Here is an 18,092-nt window from a genome sequence, read left to right as displayed (position 1 = left end):
TAAGGAGGCCACGGGCATAGTGAAACTGCGTCTCTCATCTCCATCTTGTTTCACCTTAGTGTCTATGTCTTCTTATATCACAAGATAGTAAATATGATAAAAGCTCTGATTCACAAAACATAAGTATATATTAAAATATGAACTATGTTGAATGTCCTCGCTTAGACCTTTGCATGAAAGATCTTCTATTCCTAAAATGATAAACAATTTTATATAATATATGGTAAATCTCCTAAAACACCACAAAAATATTTTTTTGACCAAAAGAACACAAATGGTGTATTTAACTAGGAGTTTTGATGATTTGTATTAAAATAACAAATTCACTATTATTCAAACATGTTTTTTAAAACATTTTAAAATTCAGTGTTATTGAATATGTCATTTCATAAAACACTTTGATATCATTGTTATTGAACAAAATTTAAATTGAAGATTTTAGAGTGGTTTAAGTGTATCAAGTTACTTTTCTCTCACTGAGATATGAATGTAAATGTGCGGAAACATGAAGTTTCTATTAAGAGTTTTGATGACTTTTTGTCACGTGTACACAATTTCACAACATCCATGTGTACACATATTTACATTTACACACATAAAAACCGTGTTAGTTCGACACTTCAAACCAATCTAATATGGACTCCCTACAATCTATGTGAACTTATCTCTTTCAACAAAGGAATTTTTTTTACATAAACAGCATATTCATAGGATAAACACTAATATTCCAAAGATGTAATCTTTACAAGATTTAAAGAACATAAAGAAGCCCAAATCAATGGCTTTTAAGACTGATTTCTCCTTCTTGTTAGCAAATAAGAAGTTATATGATTTCAAATCTGGATGCAAAAAACTCCACTGGAATGAGACATCATCACCACTTCAGAAATCGTTCTCACGACGGCTACATCCATCGGAGAGCGGAGTAAGTTTAGACATTAAAAGTACAAGTCATGTAGATGGCTCATCTGAATGAGTTTAAAAATTTAGGCTTAATTTTGAAAATACGCAGGCTGATCAAATTGGACCATCTGGATGGAGTATTCAGTACCCGAGCTATAGCCAACTGGCTATCACAATGTATGCGTAGAGCTGGGACTGGTTTCTGCCACATTGGAATATTTTCCAAGAGATTACGAAGCCATTATGCTTCTTCTGTTTCTTTGTCTAAAGCAATGATCTCAGATTCTGTGGTATATCTGGCCAATAAAGTTTGTTTGGAAGATTTCCAATATATTGCTGCTCTTTACGCTCATATCTACTTGTGGATTTCGAGTTCTTTGAGTCTTATATCCAGTTTGCATCACATTATCCTTCCAAGACTGCTGGTTCTTTACTGTAGTGCAGTCTATAACTTTTGATATATCACAAGTAATTTAATACACTTGTTATGGCTTTCCAGTATGTATGACTTGGATTACTTGTGTAGCGACTTAATACGTTAACCGCTTACACTAGATTAGGTCTTGTACAATTGGTTAAGTACATCAGACTTGCAATTACCCGTGCATACTCCCCTTGTAACACTGCCTCGCCTACGTTCTTGGTCAAGTGCAACATAGTGTCAACATGAGTTTCTGCAGTTCAACTAGAGTAGGTCATGAACCTCTTAAGTATGTTTTCAGCATAATGATCGTGAGAGGTTATCCCATTAGGAGTCTTTGTGATCTTAATGCCAATAATAACATCTGGAAGACCCATGTCTTTCATGTCGAACTGACTATTAAGCATGTTTTTGTTAGATGATATCTTTGTTGATGCCGATGATGAGCATGTCATCCACATACAAGCACAACAAAATATACCTACTAGGAATACTTTTGACGTAAATGCATTCATCACATTCATTAATGCGGAAATCATTTGACAACATTAAATTGTCAAATTTTTCATGTCATTGTTTTGGAGCTTGCTTCATTTCATACAACGACTTTACGAGTCTTCAAATTTTCTGTTCTTGACCCTGAACCACGAAACCTTCAGATTGTTTCACGTATATCTCCTCTTCTAAATCTCCATTCAGAAAGACAGTTTTAACATCCATTTGATGGATTTCCAAGTTTCTTAAGCAATTGTGATCAAGAGTCTGGTTGAATTTACTCTCGTCACTGGAGAATAAATGTCAAAGAAATCTACATATTCTTTTTGTCTATGTCCTTGCACCACCAGGCTTGTGCTTATCAACTAAACCATCAGTTTTCAATTTCCTTTTGAACAGTCATCTAGACTCTAGTGGGTTAAACCCTGGAGAAAAATCAACCATCTAGAAGGTATAATTCTGTAATATAGAATCAAATTCACTATTGACTACTTTTTTCCAGAAGTCTACGTCAGGGTTAGACATGGCTTCAACGTAAGATTTCGGATCGTTCTCAGCGAGAAATATGATCATGAAATCTTCACCAAAAGACTTTTCCTTACGAGCTATCTTGCTTCGTCTAGGTTTGTCTACAACATCTTCTGCTTTGATTGCAGAAGTTCCAGAAGTACTTGCCTCATCAATGGAGATAACCACATCGATTTCTTCACGAGCGCATTTGAGATGTTGTTTATCCTTACACAGAAATATGTCTTCAAATAATAAAGCATTCCTCGATTTCGTGATAGTATATACATGGATGTCAGGTACATCTGATTTTATTTTCAGAAACCTATAAGCGGTACTGTTGTGTGCTTTACCAATGAATAAAACATTCACGGTTTTAGGTCCAATTGAGACCTTTTCGGAGGTGGCACTGCAACTTTTGCCAAGCATTCCCACACTTTGAGGTATTTGTGCGAAGGTATGTTACTTTTCAAAAGTTCATGTGGCGTTTTGCGAATTACCTTATGAGGCATTTTGTTGAGGATATAGTTTGTGGTGAACAACGCTTCCCCCCACCCCACAGATTCTGGGCTAGACCAGATTCCTGCTATATTGCATTCATCATTTCTTTGAGAGTTCGGTTTTTCTTTCCGTAACTCCATTTGATTCTGGGAGTAGAGAGTAGTGGTTTGATGGATAATGCCATTTTCTTGACAAAACGCATTGAAAGTTCCATCATATTCGTCTCCTCTATCACTTTTGACTATTTTAATAATCTTTTTCAGTTATTTTTCAACTTCTAGTTTGTACTCTTTGAATTTGTCCAAGACTTCGTCTTTACTTATTAATAAGTAGACATAGCAGTATCTTGTGCAATTGTCTATGAAAGTGCAAATAAATTTTTATCGTCATAAATACTTCAAGTCGCACAAATCAATGTGTATTAAACCTAGAGGTTCGTTTGTTTGTTCAACACGAGGTGATGTTTTTCGTGAGTTTTGCTTGAACACAAACTTCATTAGACTTATAGTTTATATGTCTCAATCAGTTCATTAGTCTTTACACAGACTTATAGTTTACATGTCTCAATCTTTCATGCCAAATATTAGAAGACTCAATGACATAAGAAACTTGATTTTTATTCATTGAAACATTGGAATCAGGTACATCAATTTTTTGAGTGACTATTATTACAGACATTTTTACAAGTCCTTAACAAAACATTTTTCTATAAAAACAACACTCTTCCTGAGGATCAGCTGGTCGGATTTGAAGTTGATTCGAAGGCCGTGCTTACTCATTAGAGATTTATAAATCAGATTATTCCTCATGTCTGGAACATGCTTCACGTTGGCCAGAGTAACCTCCCTTCCAGAAGTCATCTTCAACACAATTTTTCCAGTACCTTCAACTTTGAATTGGGAGATATTTTCCTTCTTCACTTGATTTTTAGTTTTAGACTTCTGATAGGTACTGAACATCTCTCTGTCAACGCAGATGTGTGTAGTGGCAATTGTGTCGTACCACCAATTTTTGGGATTATCTTCAACCATGTTGGCTTCTGTGACCACATCGCACACATCAGCATCAGTTAGGTTTGCCTGATTTTTCCTCAAAGCTTTAATGCGACATTCCGAGGATATGTGTCCTAGTTTGCCACATCAGTTGCACTTCCCAACGAATTTGTTGTTAGTGGGATGTTGGCCTTGTTTCTTGAAGCTCGTGGGTGCTTATTGAGCAAGCTTGTTCGGCCTAAATTTTTGGAATATTGCCTTTCCGTTGCCCTTATTCTTATGCTCAGAGACATTGACATCGTGAGTATGAGTTGGCACTTCCTTTTCATGTTTTAGTGACTCATTGTGAAGCCTGATAATCAGATTTGGCAACGTCAAGGCTTTTTGCTTGTAAACAAGATAATTCTATTCTTGAAATCTTTTCAACTTGGAGGGGGGGGGGGGGGGGGGGGGGGGGGGGAGGGGAAGCTTTTCGATGAAGCAGTTTACTGTGAAAGTCTCACAAAACTTCATTCGTTCTTCAGCGAATTGTTTACAGATCAATTGTAGTTCATGCACTTGATCCATAATAGGTCGTGAATCGACCATCACGAATTTGAGAAATTTTCCAGTGGCAAATTTCTCAGAGCCTACATTGAAAGACTTGTATTTTATTTCAGAGCATTCCATATATCTTTGGAAGATTCGACCTCACTGTAAACACTGAACAATTGGTCCACCAGCCAGTTTTTAATGTAACCTTTGCATCAGAAGTCTTCATGCCTTTATGCTTCATGGCTAGCAAGCGCCCTTGGATCAGTATTTTCCGCGGGTAGCACTGGTTAGACCTCAGTAAGATACATGGACAAATTTAGAGTGGTCAGAAAGAAGTGCATCTTCTGCTGCCATTGCTTGAAGTTTGTTTCGTCAAACTTGTCGAGCTGAAGTCCGTTAATGTTGCTAGGAACAGACGGAAAATTGTGGGTAGCGTTCCAAGTGATTGACTATCACTAGTTGCACCGGTTTCCCCCATTGACTTGCGGGTTGTTATCACCATCAGTCATGATTGAATCTGTTGACAAAACACAAACCGTAGTAGTATTGAGAACTCAATTTAACAAGCGATTACAATTTTAAGTCGCTATACAATAGATGTCGCATAATCACGCAAAGCGTTCTTAAACGTTTAATAGTCGTTCCCAGAACTCGCCTTAACAACGTTCTTAAACGCTATTTCAAAATGATCGATCATTTCTATTAAAAAAACGAGATCGCGAACCTGTTAGAGACTTTCGCGTAAATAGTTTTCTTATACGATTCATTACATAGATCAAAACGTTTTACAGAATAGCTAAAGAGCGTTCGCAAATCGTTTCAGATCGCTTTTAAAAATGTTTTTATAAAATAATTTTATAGAAAAACTGTTTGCAATATTTTAATCTGATTTAAGCGATAAGCATAAAGCACCAGGATTCCACTCGGCGGAAATCATTGTCGTTGGTCAATATCAGTTGATGCTCATTTACAACAGTTTCCCTTAAGCCTCCCTCTCCAATGGTTGTAGCCGTAGCGAGAACGATTTCTGAAGTGGTGATGATGACAATGGAGTTCGAATTTTGCAGTCCTTAGTCAGCCTCATATAGAACCAGTAGAAGAAGAAGATGAGGACAGAGACGATAACGGAGTTGATGATGAAGACGGCAACGGCAGTGAGGACAGAGACGACAACGGCAGGGATGAAGAAGTTGAAGGTGAGGTGTGATGCTGAGATAATAAGTTTGAATGGAATCATCGGCATTAACGTTTGAAATCTTCGACTCATCTTCCACTATGGATTTAACCATCGTTCCAGTGATGGATAGATAACTCCGATGAACTCGGGTTGTGCATGTGGCTGCTTCCTTATGTTTTCAACGAACCGGCTATGAGTGACCTGGAATCTAATGAGTTCTTGTCTTCTGATTTTTCCCCCACCGAACTTTCCATCTCACTAACCAAAGAACCCGGATTCCACTCGGCGGAAATCGTTGTCGTTCGTCAATATCAGTTGATGCTCATCTACTCCAGTTTTCCTTACGCATCCGCTCTCCGATGGTTGTAGTGAGAACGATTTCTTAAGTGGTGATGATGTCTCATTCCAGTGGAGTTTTTTGCATCCAGATTTGAAATCAGATAACTTTTTATTTGCTAACAAGAAGGAGAACTCAGCGTTAAAAGCCATTTATTTGGGCTTCTCTATGTTCTTTGAATTTTGTAAAAATTACATCTTTTGAATATTAATGTTTATCCTACGAATCTGCTACTTATGTAAAAAAATTTGCTTTTTTGAAAGAGATAAGTTCACATAGATTGTAGGGAGTCCATTTTAGATTGGTTTAAAGTGTCGAACGAACACGGTTTATGTGTGTAAATCTAAATATGTGTACATATGAATGTTGTGAAATTGTTTGCACGTGACAAAAAGTCATCAAGACTCTTAAGACCATCTCCAATGGCTTACTCTATTTTTTTACTCTAAAATATAGTAACTCCAGAATAGAATTTGAGTTTGCTTCAGTGGTACTCTATTTTAGAGTAGAAAATAGAGTGATGAACAAAAAAAAGTTGTAAACCTATTTTTCACTCTATTATAGAGTGAGAAATATAGTACTATTGGAACATTTTTACTCTAAACTCTATTTTAGAGTGCAAAATAGAGTGGGGTTGGAGATGCCCAAATAGCAACTTCATGGTTCTGCATATTTACATTCACATCTCAGTGAGAGAAAATTAACTTGATACACTTAAACCACTCTAAAATCTTCAACTTAAATTTTGTTCAATAACAATAATATCAAGGTGTTTTATGAAATGACATATTCAATAACACTGGATTTTAAAGTGTTTTAAAAAACATGTTTGAATAATAGTGAATTTGTTATTTTAATACAAATCATCAAAACTCCTAGTTAAATACACCATTTGTGTTCTTTTGATCAAAAAATATTTTTTGTGGTGTTTTAGAAGATTTACCATATATTATATAAAATTGTTTATCATTTTAGGAATAGAAGATCTTTCAATGCAAAGGTCTAAGCAAGGACATTCAACATAGTTCATATTTTAATATATACTTATGTTTTGTTTCTGAATCAGAGCTTTATCATATTTACTATCTTGTGATATAAGAAGACATAGACACTAAGGTGAAACAAGATGGAGATGAGAGACGCAGTTTCACTATGCCCGTGGCCTCCTTAGAGGTTCCTTCACCTGAAGAAAGTGAGAACGTTTGGTCGCTAATACCACAGCTTAAGAGAAAACTCCACATGCACCAGAAGAAAGCTTTTGAGTTTCTCTGGAGAAACCTAGCCGGGTCAGTGGTTCCTTCGATGATGGATCCAAGTTCAGATAAGATAGGTGGCTGTGTGGTTTCTCATACCCCAGGAGCAGGCAAACATTTCTCATCATACCTTTTCTCGCAAGCTACTTGAAGATATTCCGTGGGAAGAGGCCTTTGGTTCTTGCTCCCAAAACAACATTGTACACATGGTACAAGAAGTTCATCAAATGGGAGATTCCAGTTCCCGTTCACTTGATCCATGACCGTAGAACAAAGAGAACAAGATTCAGTTCAAGGGGATTCCAAAACCGAGCCAAGACGTTAGTCAACTGTTTAGACAAGATTCAGAAGTGGCATGCCCAGCCTGTTTAGACAATACAAGAAGCTTTTGCTCCTGTAACAACTGTGTAATAATTCAGTCGTATGATCAATCATAATCTTAAATAAATATGAAACAAATGTATCTATATACTTGATGAGAGGATTAAATAGAGTCAGGGAAGATGATGATGATACTTGGCAATAATAAAACTGTTGTTTTAGTTCCTACAACAATGTCACGAATATACTTCCATCTTATCTCACTGAGACACACCGAGTGAGAGAGAGAGAACATCTGACTAAAATAAACATCAAAAACACACCTACAATAACATATCATCTCTCCCCCAACCAACAACGGAGCTTGAACCAAACAACAGCAGACTGCCTCTTACTTCCTTTTAGGTTTTTATGTGCACTTAGCTTTTGCTACTTCCATCACCTACTTGCCTGCCAAAAACAAAATCTATAGTCTTAGACTCTTAGCTCAATATAGTTGCCTCCAAGTCATTTTACTACTAGACACTATAGAACATCACCTCTAGAGTTACTTTTTCCTTTGACTTTGGTGACTTCTGCTGTGTGACATGGAAGGAATCTTTGAGGTCATCATCGATGTTTGCAGACCTTCAAGTAGCTGGAGAGCAAAGCACATAAACTCAAAAGTAAATTAAAGTGATTGCCATATAGAAATTAATGTAGTGTCCTGTATACTTACTCTAGAAGTTGGCTGAATCCTGCGGACAGACCTACGTGGTTCCATTCCATCTGATGTTTTGAAGAATTATCATCCAACGCCTTGGCCTCTTCAATCTTGGCTAACCTCCCTGCAGTAGGAGCTACTTTCCCTTTACCAGTAGTGCTTGACTGGGAACAAGTATCTTGGCCTTGTTGTGAAGATGATGTGATTTGCTCTTCCCCTGTTCCCTTGGCTGGATCCCTGGAAGTTGATGCAGGACCTTTGTTCTCTCCACTCTGACCAACGGCATCTTCAGATTCCATATTTGAGGATGTTGTACTACGAGAGTCCTTGCGGGGAATTATCCTAGGTGCAGCAACCGGCTTCTCTTTGGTCTTGGGCGCAGGTTTGAAAGTCTTGGGCTTCGTTGTTGTTGTTGTCTGTTTTTCTCTCGGTTTAGAAGGCAATCTCCAGCTCCCTGGTCCTGGATTTTGGGGCACAATTGGTTTCACAGCCTTAGCTGGTTCCTTCTGTTTCCGAGTTTGATTGCTCGCCTCTGAAATGTAGTGTTTGCTCACGTCCATGAACTTCCTTGTCTTTCCAGGTTTAGGGACACCATAGATCACTTTTGCTCCCTGCGTTTGCAAACCGGTTCTCTTCATTCGGAGTGGACCAGGATTGCCCTCCTTTCTCCCGATGTTAAATGTAGTCTCTGAAACACCGAGGTCGAGAACACCAGTCTGAGGCGGTTTACCTAAATCCGGATCAACTACAGTTTCCATTTTCGTGTCTTTTCCTTCAGCCACAGGAGATGGAGCTCCTAGTCTAGGACGCTTCTCCTTTGGAGTATCACCCTGCAATTCAAATTTTCGAGTCATTCAAAATAGCAAAGCATCCAAAACGAAGCTTCTAGCTTCACAGAAGGGCCATAGTAGTACCTCATGTGACGAGCAGATGTTTTCTCCTGAAGTAGAACATTCAATCCACCTTCCATATTTCCATACAAGAGAAGGACGAAGATTCCAAGCTTTGATAGTCAAAGTCTCTCCTTGTGCTGCCAAAAAGAAAAAGAGACAAACAGTTTAGAACATGAAAATGAGATATCTTCATCACACGTCTTTACGAACCTGGAAAATGCACAGTCACTGTATTTTCATCATTTTTGTTCTTCTCCGTGATAACACCCTCCAACCAACTAAAGGAGAACAAAACACATAGATAAAGCTTCCAAAGTTAGTGGAATGAATAGAATAGGATTTCACAAAACGGAAAATTCAAAACAATACAGATTTTGTGTTGTGGGATCACTGCTGTTACCTGTCATGAACCCACGAGTCTACCCTATCTCCAATTTTCCAAACAGGATCCCCAATGGCAGCTCTACGCCTCTTCCTGGTTCCTTCATATGGCAGGGCAGTAATAGAACGAGCAGTTCTTATTTTCGGGGCCTCATCACCTTCACCTTTGAGGGCTACCCACTCCTTCAGCTTATCTGTTCCTGATAAGAGATAAAAGAATCGGATCAACTAATAGAGTACTGCACATGAATAAAATATAATAATGGAAAGTGGGTGATTTTATACGGTTACATATATATCATACACTTGGAGCAATATGTAAAGTAAATGAGACATAACGATCAAATACAGATCACTGCAAGGACTAACATAAAAAAAATTAATGGCCAACTAATAAACCTTGTTCTACAGAAAGGTCACTGAACAGCACATAAGCTTTCCCATCCTCTAAGCTCAATACATTGGCAGAGTACCATGCGGTTCTTAATTCAGGTCCTTCCTTGAAAACCTACATAGAAATTTTTTATCTCCATTACAAAAAGAAACACAACCAGCAGCGAGCAGTTTGCATAGAAAGTGTATATATGCAAACATAGCACAAACCTCTACATGAGAACCTTCCTTGATGCACTCGTCGTTTGTTTTTTTCATAATCTGCTCACTTTCAGTCTGGGTGTCAATCGAAGATTTTGACCCAACTTCTGGCTCGAAAACTACAGCAGTGTGTTTAGCCACGTCTGCACTTATATGACCTTTCTGTCCATTTGTTTTCTTTCCAGTGGCAGAAACTAGACCTAGACCATCAGCTGCTCTCACGGAGCCATCCAACTCAGTATGCGCAGTGCTGGGACTAGCAAAACCTCTATCACTAGTAGTCTCAGTTTCTTTTTCTAATACACCCACTTTACAAGGCTGCACTTTCTCAGATTCTTGAGCCTGCCTCCAATAATTACTTGGACCCACCTCCACCAGCTTATTGAGCGACGGAGGATGACCCATTGAAACAAGTATTCCAGCTTGTGAAACCGCCTCTGATGCCAGTTCTGCTGCCTTAACAATAGACTCCACATTTTCAGCTCGTTTGGTGGCCGCTGTGGCAGCCTCGACCCTCTTCTTAGCCGCCTCTCTGGCAGCACTAAGGAACGGACTGGAGCTGACCACTGCACCTTCACCCTTCAAGACAGAAGCAGGGGTACCCTGGCCTTGAGTTAGTACATCATTTGACTTGTGGAGTTCATTACCCTGATAAGAAAGACTAGGAAGGGATGCTTCTTCAGCCATTAATTTTGCCTGAAATGCCGCATTAGCTGCGACATTGGCGGCGGCAGCTGCAGCCTTTGCCACTGCAGCGGCAGCAGCTATGGCAACAGCAGCGGAAGCTAATCTGCCTTGAGTTTCTGGCTGGAGGCCAGCATGCCTCTGTTGCTCTATCTGCTTCCATACGTATTCGCTGTGACTAACGGCTGCAGTAGCGAGAGCAGAAGCATCCTCTGCATGCATCTTAGCCTCATTAAGCTTATCAATGGTATCTGCCGGCAACACAGATCTCTGCTTAACTTCAGATACAAGGTTACCACCAAAAATTGGGGATTGCAAAGATGATTTCATTTTCTTCCCAGGGAACGTAGATACCAGGTTCATAGGGACTGCAGAGATGGAATCAACACTGGGCAGGGTGCCTGCGTTAGAAGTCAGACTACCCGGAGCAGCTGTAATAGGTACAGGTGTTGATATAGAAACAAGAGGTGAGACAACTACTTCTGTCTGCTGTAGCGAATTCAAAATGCTTGGATCAGACTCCACAGAGACTGGCATTTTCTTCCGTTTCCTTGATTTCGTCCCAGTGGAGTGTTGAGCAGGTGCTACAACGGTACTGGCTGGCTCAATTGTTTGTGTCCCTTTGAAAACATTGCCAGAAGTTCCACTCAGAACATGCTTACCGCCAGAGTAAGGCAAGGACGATTCTTTTGTGGGTGTCAATTTTACAGATTCGGTGATCGGGAAAACGGGGAAACGAGAACCAACATCGAACCCACTGGTCTGCGGAGAAGCAAGCCACGGGTTGGGGTAAGGGAGAGGGGACATCCAAGCCGTATTATGTCCAATATTCGTAACTGATGCAGCTTGATGAGCATGTGATGAAGAAGGCAGTGGTGCAGCAGCTGAACCTCTCTGAATGCTTCTTGATTGTAAAGTTTCGAGGGGAGTTGACAAACTCCATAAAGGTGATGAGAGTGGAATTATGGGTTTCGTCGCTGAACTCACTTTGCTACTGGTGTGACTCATTGACGGGGTCTCTGTCTTCCCTGGAAATGCAGTTTCGGGTATTTAGCTACGGAATGCAAACAGCAGCAGAGCTGAGAAATAAAATATAACCATAAGAGCTGAATAAATCGAACTAGAAACCTGCACGTGATTGCAATGGCGTTTCAGGACTAGAAACACGCATTCTCTGAGCCCTCACAGCACAAGCACGCCATGCTTTCTCCCAAGTGCCTCTCCCACCATCTAGAGAAGTTCAGAATGAACATGCTTTGTCTCAAAAATGGGTAATACAATAGGTTAAGAGAATAATAGTCTTACCTGCACCACCAAATGCAGATATCATATAAGCTTCATCGGGTGCTGTCCCTTGGCTGTAACGGGAGAAAAAAACAAAACAATTATAATTTTGTAAGACAGTAAGATGTGCAAGAATTCTGAATGAGATCGCTACTGAGTCTCTCTGACTCAACAAAACTTAAGAACACGTACAGAGTAACATAGAACTTACATCAGACCACCATAAACAAAAATCTGTGCGCGTAGTTGCACTTGTTGCGAGTCATTGAAAGGTCGACGAAAAATGCTTGAGGGAGCAGTAGAATTCATATCCGGTAGACTAGTCGTGGGGGCTGAAAGGGTACCAAACGAATTAAGAACAGGAGTCTGAAGACTTTGCTGTTTCTCAGTAGAGTGTGTGATTTGAATAGAAGAACCAGAACTCTGATTAACAGCATTTGCTTTGCCTGCACTTTGAAAATGTTGAAAAGGTGCAGCTCCCTTTACACTATTTCCTTTTCTAGAAGTCTCTTTTCCTGCAGATTTAGGTGTTCCCCTGGGTTTACGCTCAGATTTTGTTTTCGAAGACTTCGCAGCTGTTTTCTCTAAGCTAGATTTTGACAGAGATCCCACCACCATCTGAATAAACAAAAGCATATGCTACGTAAGGATGATAAAAACATAATGTAACAGCATTCGCTTTGTCTAGTGATGAAACTATGTTGAGATATAGATCGGACGTACCGGAGAGACAAGGGTAGTTTCGGAAATTTCCACTGCTTTCCTTGTATCGGAAGTCAAGTTCAGCCCACTGCTGGAGGTCGGGTTTCTATCCAAGGCCGGAGATTCGGTAGCCATCAAACTCAAAGTATTCTGATCCTCTGTCTTATTAAGTTGTAGTTCGGTCATCTTACGAGCTGGGGAAGAAATGACATGAGACCCTAAATCTGTAGCAGCGTTTTCAGTTCCAGTAACATGGGACTTTACAAAAGGCTCAGAACTTGTAGAAGCACAGGACACTCCTACTTCAATTACACCACCTGCAATATCCGCAAGGACAGGTATATATTTTGGATGAGTGCACATTCTTTTATTCCACGAATCTAGAAAAGGAAAAGCATTGGTCGTCCCAAGATCAAGACCGGTAAAACTTAGTCATAAGTTTATAGTAACTGCATTTTTTAACAGACACATTCTCTTATTTAAAATTTACACAGATTATTGATTCTATCGTGGAAACACACCTAATATGTATCTTTTTAATAAACCATTCTAAAAAATCAGAAGAAACTTCTTGCTGCTACATGATCATACACACTCACCTGTGGGGTGTGAAACAGGAGTCGCAACTGTCTTAATCCCACCGGTAGCAGTCTTAGCCAAGGAGCTAGCACTAGGGTTTTCATTTATGGCATCGTTGTCCAGAACTGACTGAGACTCTGGGGAAAACGCAAAAGAAAAGAGATTACTTCAACATAAATCGAACCATCAAAGGGTAAACAAATATGGTAAGGTCTTTACGGAAGGACAATATACAAAGAAAAGACTACACGTGCAAATACTACGGCCAAAAAAAAAAACATTACCAGGGACGTTTACAACTTCTGTTAGATTTTCTTCTAAAATTCTTCCCTCACACTGCTGAGGCAAAACTTGGCCAGCGGCATCAGCATCTACTGCATCCTTTGGCCCTTCAGAGGCAGGACAGCCTTCGACAAATTGTGAACTTTGGTGAGTATCTTCAGTCTGCTTCCTAGGCTGTTGTACAATATGACCCCCTGAATTACTTGCTTCCACGGGTGGAACAGTTTGACAATTTTCAGGTTCGGCAGATGAAACCTTCCCGGTTACAGAGAAATTGACTTGCTCATTAGCCTCAGATGATGTAGGCACCATATGTAAATCTACTGCAGATGTAAGACTGGCAGCAGGTGCTCCATCTTGGCTTAGATGTTGCGATTCTTCAGGTTTGAGAGGAAATGCTTCACATTCTTTACCGTCAGTCATTGTCCCTGAGAAATAAAAGGTATACACATACACATGTAGAGTGTTATAAATAAGTAATTATGATATATCAATTTTGTATGCAATTACCGAACCAAGAGTATGAAACTATATATCAAAAGAATGAGACAATATAATTACCTGATTTGTCTATTGGAATGGTGTCAGACTGAGAATTTGACTCCACCAGCTTGGATGCGGAGTCTCTTATAACATAACCAACAGACTCAGACACAACGCTTTCAGATAAGACTTGAGAGCTCTTGGCATCTGGATCTGTATGAATCCACAAATATTCACATACCTAATATGTATCTTTCTAAATAAACCATTCTAAAAAAAAAAAATCAGAAGAAACTGCTAGAAAGAAAGTTTCACATGATCATACAAACTCACCTGCGGGGTATGAAACAGAAGTCGCAGATGTCATAATCCTACCGGATGCAGCAGTCTTATCCTCTTCCTGGCAATCTGCCACAGCTTCACTCCGAAGATTAGCCAAGGAGCTAGCTTTAGGGTTTTCATTTAAGGCATCCTTGTCCAGAATTGACCGAGTCTCTAAGGAAAACGCAAATATGGTAAGGTCTTAACGGAACGACAGTATACAAAGAAAAGAGCACGTGCAAATACTACGCAAAAAATAAAAAAAAACATTTACCAGGGACGTCTACAACTTCTGTTAGATTTTTTTCTGAAATTGTTTCCTCGCACTGCTGAGGCAAAACTTGTCCAGCGGCATCAGCATCTACTGCATCCTTTGACCCTTCAGAGGTAGGACAACCATCGAGAAATTGTGTACTTTGCTGAGTATCTTCAGTATGCTTGCTAGGTTGTTGTGCAATATGAATCCCTGAATTACTTGCTTCCACAGGTGAAACAGTTTGGCAATTTTCAGGTTCGCCAGATAAAACCTTCTCGGTTACAGAGAAATTGACTTGCTCATTAGCCTCAGATGATGTAGTCACCATATGTAAATCTACTGAAGCTGTAAGACTGACAGCAGAAGCTCCATCTTGGCTTAGATGTTGCGATTCTTCAGGTTTGAGAGGAAAGGCTTCACATTCTTTAATGTCAATCATAGTCCCTGAGAAATAAAATGTATACACATACACATGTAGAGGGTTTATATATAAATAATTATGATATATCAATTGTATGCAATACCGGCAGTACGCTAAAAAAAAAAAAAATAAAGAAAAAATATGCAGAACCAAGAGTATAAAAGTATATATCAAAAGAATGAGACAACATAATTACCTGGATTTTCTTTTGGAATGGTGTCAGACTGAGAATTTGACTCCACCAGCTTGGATGCAGAGTCTCTTGAAACATAACCAACAGACTCGGATACAAAGCTTTCAGACAAGACTTGAGAGCTCTTGGCATCCTGATCTCTATCATTGGCATTGACAGCTAATTCCATGCTTTGTTTGAGATAAGATATGCGAGCACTACCTTCCTTATTGTCACCCTTCGTAGACACATCACCATATGTGGATTCAACCATTGAGTCCATTAGTGAAACATTAACACTTTCTGAAGTCTCAACTCGAAGTATCTCTGTATGTGTCTGAGTCTGAAAAGTAGATTCATGTTCACTGCTTGTTGTATTTGGTAATACCCCAGTGAGTTCCAAAGATGCTTCAACAGTTGCGCTGGTATTGGCACTGCTGACAGGAAGATCTTGGCATTGGGTCCCTGAAACGTCTGGTTCAGCTACCTCAAGAGCAGAGAGAGCTTGGTCCCCTCTTTCTAGTACCGTGACATCGGATAGCTCCATATCCTTCAGATCAGACTTAGCAGTGTGGTCGCTGATATCATTTTCATCATTGAAAACCTCTGGAAGCAAAGTGGTCTGATTATGATTATTCAACTCACCACTAGCAGAAACCCCAGTCTGTACAGTTCCGTGGCTACAATCGATTTCCATCCTTGATTCTGTGTTGGCTTCGTCTTCTGTTTGGTCAAGAAGACTATCAGTAGTCTCAGTTCTTATATTGGCATGACCACCAGTATCCACAGCCTCTACAGTCCCGGTATCTGAAGGTAAAACGACACTGTTTTCCTCCATGGATGCCTCTTCCGTAAGGGTTTGGTTATGAACACTGTCAGTCGTCTCAGTTCCTACCGAATCAAGACCAGCAGAACTCACATGAGCTAAAACTGCATTATTTTCCGCAACGGTTTGGTCAAGAAGACTATGGGTTGTCTCAGTCCCTATCTTATCATGACAAGCAGTATCCACAACCTCTACAGGCACAGCGGCTGTATTTGAAGCCAAAATGGCATTATCTTCCGGCTCCTCCTCCACAAGAGTTGGTGAGTCATCTTTCAGCGGGACCTGTTCCTGTGCAGCATCTGTCTTGCAGGAGTCTCCTGGAGTATCATCCACAGAAGGGTTGGTGGGAGTTTCCTCTTTGGAAAGAATAGTCTCAAGGCCAGGCTCGAATTGATCCATTGTGCAGCCTAGCTCACCAGATTTCCTGATAGAATTATCTTTCTCTCTTACAATGACTTGGTCGTCCTGTCCAACTGAATTCAAAAGCATTTCAACGGATTCTGAGGAAGTAGCCTCAGACCAAACATTAGTATGCCTAGAAATGGCACAAGACTCTGTTGCAGCTGAGCTAAAGACTACACCACTACTTGCACGAGAGAAATCCTCAATCCAGTTACTATCTTCGTTACCCTCAATACCAAGAAAAGCCTCAGTTTCGACTAAACTATCAAACCTCAGATGCTCGTCAAAATCAAACCCACTGGGGCATTATTACATGGAGCTCGTCAGCGCCAGGAGGGGGATTAGTCCTTTGGGCCTAGAAAGCCTTTGGGGAAACCCTGAATTCCTTAAAATTCAAAAAAAAAAAAATCAAACCTTGGAAGAGACACCGGAGGAAACTTAGTGTTAGCTTCACCAGCTAAATGGAGATTCTGGTTTTGAAAGTCACTGTCATCATAATCCATGGGGCTATTCCTGACATATATGAGAGAACATGTGTAAAAATCAAAGCTTTAAACAAAGAGATGAATTCAGAAACGCTACCTCCCTCCATTCGGCGACGAAAACCGACCTCAGATGTTCCCTAATCGCACGTTCATCTACTGCTCCACCAAAACAATAGCAAACTCGTCAATACTATCTTCCCTCTCACATCCGTTGCGTCGGTGGTCAAGAAGGTTAAACTTACCGGAAAATTCAAGCTGATGGGGCGGACCTAGGGTTCCGGCGAAGAAAAGAGGTTTGGCGAGTGAAGCAGATTGGGAGAGAGAGAGAGAGAGAGAGAATGATCGATTAATTATTCGATTTACTCAGGGAAATCAAACGAATCAATTTAAATTATAAACAAAAAATATGGATGCTCATTCCGCTACATCCACACTGACACGTGTCTTATTTCCTGAATCTTGCGGCTAGTATTGAATTTAACAAAAAAACATCTCATAGTAGGTTTTTTTAACTTTTTAAAACGTGAGTTCAGTTGAAAGAAAACTAGATTTTGATCCGCGCTTAGAAAGCGCGGGTTTGTTTGTTTTTCATTTATTAATCGAAAACTGATTTGTAAATTACCATTATTTTTGTTTCGAACCATAACAATTGAGTTTTTAGAGTTTTATCATTTTTTTTCTCTCCAAAATATGGTATTTTTTTGAAATATGGTAGTTGTTCTATGATAATATTTGAGTTTTAAGATTTGTTTTCATATCTGACCTAGATTCATGGTTGGACCTATAGACCCGATACATTGTATATAATCCGGTTCGGATTTAATGAAAAATTCGTTAATTAAAAATCTGATATAACGAGGTAAAAATCCAAAAACTCACTATTAACCTGCAATCTGATAACATTGATCTGATTACAAAATATTTAATAGTAATTTTTTTTTAAAATTGATTAAATTACTCATATATTTATTAATATTACATAAATTAGTGATTCCTTAGGATTTGATAAAATTTTGTTATGTTATCCAAATAAAAAATGATAATACAAAAAACTTATTGATATGACAGTATTAGTTTATTTCGTCTTTAATAATCTATTATAAGTTGGTGTTTTTATTTTAGATTTAAAAATTAATTTTAATATAGTTTTTAAAATTTTCTTGAACACTCGTAATTGCCATAT

At 39.3% G+C, this 18,092-nt stretch overlaps 1 pseudogene across 1 annotated transcript; it reads right to left on the bottom strand.

The window, feature by feature from the left end:
• Positions 1-7,624: 7,624 nt before the first annotated feature.
• LOC106360713 lies at positions 7,625-17,299 on the bottom strand (annotated as a pseudogene). The gene is made up of 21 exons (XR_007315744.1): positions 17,152-17,299; positions 17,007-17,065; positions 16,839-16,937; positions 15,221-16,719; positions 14,622-15,047; positions 14,360-14,521; positions 14,105-14,239; positions 13,546-13,971; positions 13,282-13,398; positions 12,704-12,999; positions 12,192-12,598; positions 12,002-12,054; positions 11,825-11,926; positions 10,022-11,724; positions 9,818-9,926; positions 9,438-9,618; positions 9,248-9,315; positions 9,059-9,174; positions 8,160-8,974; positions 7,981-8,078; positions 7,625-7,891 (listed from the first exon to the last, which is right to left on the bottom strand). The product of XR_007315744.1 is annotated as an uncharacterized LOC106360713 (transcript).
• Between the last annotated feature and the right edge of the window lie 793 nt (positions 17,300-18,092).

The sequence above is a fragment of the Brassica napus genome, chromosome A8, assembly GCF_020379485.1.
Source record: "Brassica napus cultivar Da-Ae chromosome A8, Da-Ae, whole genome shotgun sequence".
Lineage (NCBI taxonomy): Eukaryota > Viridiplantae > Streptophyta > Magnoliopsida > Brassicales > Brassicaceae > Brassica > Brassica napus.
The sequence above is the reverse complement of the archived record's forward strand: the minus strand, read 5'-3'. Positions and strand labels throughout refer to the sequence as shown.